General features: G+C 38.5%; 1 long non-coding RNA gene across 1 annotated transcript; it reads right to left on the bottom strand.

The window, feature by feature from the left end:
* Window positions 1–272: 272 nt before the first annotated feature.
* On the bottom strand, window positions 273–2,557 carry LOC111093598. The gene is made up of 2 exons (XR_005382509.1): window positions 2,496–2,557; window positions 273–615 (listed from the first exon to the last, which is right to left on the bottom strand). It is a non-coding gene; the product is annotated as an uncharacterized LOC111093598 (long non-coding RNA).
* Between the last annotated feature and the right edge of the window lie 1,158 nt (window positions 2,558–3,715).

Raw genomic sequence — 3,715 nt, forward strand, 5'->3', positions numbered from 1 at the left:
AGTATATATGGTTTAGTATATTTTTCTTTACTTGGCAGCCTAAGCAAAATGTAATAATGATTTTTTTTCAGAGAGAGGCAAAGAGTTAGTGTAAGGAGCAGAGGGTCAGAGGGAAAGGAAGAGAGAATACTAAGCAGGCTTCATATTGAATATTGGTGAATCTGATGACTTTGAGATCATGACCACAGCTGAAAACCAGGAGGCAGAAACTTAGCTGGCAGAAACATGCAGTAGCCCTAGAACAATGTTTCTTGAGTCAATTTAATGAATGATTTTTTTATTGTACCTTCCATTGACTCATTGGATGGGTGTATTTTTCTTTTTCTGCAAACTTGAAATATTTTCACCCACTTTTCAGGCTAATTGTATCCAGTTGATTTCATAAATAGTTTTTGTTTTGGGCTTTTAATTGTACATCCTAGGAAATGGATGAGCATAGAAAGAGCTGTTGACATCTTCATGTTAGAAGACAATCCAAAATGATTGGTAACATTATCAGAGTTCAAACTATTGATCCCATTACACATCATTGTCTTGCAGAGCCACCTGGCTCAGTAGGCTGTACAAAGGCTTCGGAGTTGCAGTATTCTTAAGGTAGCCAAACAAGAATATAAACTGATAAAGTCAGAATGAAAAACAACATTGAGTGCCCTCACAATATTTAAAAAGATCTGTCACATTAATCTAGAAGTCTTAGGTTTGGCAAATAGACTTCAAAGTGTTGAAATCTGATTTTTACAAAGGTTTCTGCACATGTAGTGCAATAGCATTTACAACGTTGGAGAAAAAAGAAACAACATCATGTTCATTGATGAACAAAAGGATAAAAATTAATTTATCTCTAATAAAATAATGAAATATTATTCATCTCTAATGAAATATTAATCCATGTTATGAGAAAGGAAATCTCAATAATTGAATGACATGCATGCCTATGGAGGCCATTATGTAAGAGAAATAAGCAGGCAGTGTAAGACAGATACTGCATGTTGGGACATATATGGGGAACCTAGAATAGTCAATACACAGCATCAGAGAATAGTATAGGAGCTAGAAGGAGGAAAAGTGGGAAATGATGCAGGTAGGGTACAAACTTCAATGATGCAAATTCAGAATGTTCTGGATTTCTATCTGCAATCAAGGGCCTGTAATTAACAACACTGTATTATAGGCTTGAAAATCATGAAGAGATGAGATGATATCAAATGCACTTACTGTCAAATGGAAAGGAAAATCGCTAGCAGACACTGTGTGGGCATATATCTTTCTTTAGATGAGACAATATGGAAATACAGAACAACATATTAATTGAAATCTGAAATCATTGTGTTGATGACTTGCCAAGAGTTACAATATGATGAGTAAGGGGTCCAGGAGAGGAGTGGGGTTGAATATGTGTGTAGAGAGTACCTGAATACCTGAGACCTTCCAAGTGTCATGGAGATCATGCTCTGCACTCCTGGTCCAAAAGCTGCCTCTGCCTATGTCTCAAATCTTCCTGCCCTTGATTCTCTATGGAAGACATTTCACAAACTGGGGGACTGCCTGAGCCAAGAGTAAGGTCCATATCCTAACTCAGTCATCTAACTCCTGGTTTCAATCCCTGACCCAAAACACAAAGCAGTTGACCCAAAGTAAAGATGTGGTATGGCGACAGTCACCCAATTGTGGTCAACCTTCCCCAGTGTAAACACTGCCAGCTTTCTCACACGGAGTCATCCTGGGCACCAGTGGACAACCCTCAATTACAAGTGGACTGCTCCCAAGCTGACGTAGAACCCAGGACGTTCCAAGAATGCTGTCCAATGAGGGCTATTCCAAGAACTAGCTTTCCTTCAACTGACCAAACATGATGAACAGTTATTCTGAATTCATGACATTCAAGCATGTTTTAGGCCTCAGAGTGATGATGTTATCAGACATACTACCACATGTGTCTCATAATTTTTTTTCCTTATAGAGGCTCCATGTCCAACATAGAAACTAGACACATGACTCTAGATCAGGTGTCACATCCTCCACCAATGATCCAGCCAGGCACTTGCCATTCTGCTGAAAATTCTGAGTATTTTTGTGATATGTCCTGAAGTCAGATGATGCCATGACACTGATTGAACAGGCATTGATTAGCTCTGTATCTCAGCTGTACAAGAGAAATCAATGAGGTTGGTGGATAACAAGCTAACAAACTGGCCATTGAGTCTAATCTTTCCTTGTCCCAGGGGTAGAGTCACAGGATTTCAGCATTACTAGTGCTCCCCATACATACGATACTATCAAATACCATGAAAGAAACTCCTTTATTCTGAGCAGATCAAGGTCACTTGCTGAAGAACAGCTCAGCACTGACAGACATCAACTGTGTATCTAATCGTGCCTCCAAGCACTCAGAATCTTCAAAATGACACAACCATGGATTTGAATTGACCACTATCTTAGCTTTAAGCTGACCATAGTCATGTTTTGACTGACCAGTGCTATAATGTAGAACTTACCAGGTTTCTGTGTCCTTTTCCTATTAGTGACTATGACAGGATCTGTACTACTACAGCTCAAGAGCTCCCCTGTGCTTTGTAACCACTGAGATGATGTCATAATGACAGTGTTGGGATTTCCCTTGGTACAGGTGGTTCCTGACATAGACTCAAATGCTAAATCTCCTTTGCATAGTAAGCAAAGATCCCATGCCTGATTAATCACTGCAGTTTAGTTCTCTAATTAGAATATGAGCTTTGGAACCACAAGCTTCAATTCATATCCTGGATACTTAAAACAGAGTTCATGACCCTCATCACTGTGCCTCTTTTTCTCCTTCCTCCTGAAGAGGAGGAAGAATCAACAGAACATCACATATGTGTTTGTTGAGCATTGAATGAATAAATGTTTGGATAGAGATCAGGAAGGTTAAGTAGAAGCTAAATATCCTCTCTGAAATCTCATGTTTCACAAGTTCCAGAGCTGGATTGAAATCTGGCAGTCTGATTTCCTAGACCATTACCCTCTAAGATGAAAGAGGTTCACCTAAATACAATATTTTACCTTAACACAAATTAGTAGTGACAGAATTAAAGGCGTCAGGAAAAAAAAAAAAGCTATTGCTCCCTCCCTGAATATACTCTTGGGAACCTTGATCAAAAATATACATGACTCTCCTGTACATCCTTCCACCCCCTTCATTGGAAAAACATTAAAAATTGTTTTTTATATATTAAGCACTATGCACAGTATGTATCCATGAAAATAAAAATGACATGTAATAATAAAAATCAATAACCTTTCTGAGGGTTTTCACACATTATTTTGAATTATTCTCACAACAACATACATGGCCAGCATTGCTTGTACGTCTACAGATACAGATGCACATAGAAGATGCTAGTAGAGTGTGAAGTTGGCACTTGAACTTAGTTCTTGAGACTACAGAGCAGTATGGCCTGGGCCCTTAGGGAGGAGCAGCTAAGTATAAAGAGGCAGACACAAAACCAGCCAAGTAGAATTCATGATCAGTTAAATAATGGAAATACTTATAAGAAGTGATTAGAGTCCAGAGGAGCTATAGATAAGATTTCACAAAAGAAGTGGTGCTTGAATTGAGTTTTGAAGAAAGACTAGGACTTCCAGTTCCATCCACGTTGAAGCAAATGGTGGGTATTTTCATTTCTAATGGCTGAGTAATATTCTATTGTATACATAAACCATATATTCTTTGGAGGGT

Source organism: Canis lupus, chromosome 32, assembly GCF_011100685.1.
Source record: "Canis lupus familiaris isolate Mischka breed German Shepherd chromosome 32, alternate assembly UU_Cfam_GSD_1.0, whole genome shotgun sequence".
In the NCBI taxonomy this organism is placed as follows: Eukaryota; Metazoa; Chordata; class Mammalia; order Carnivora; family Canidae; genus Canis; species Canis lupus.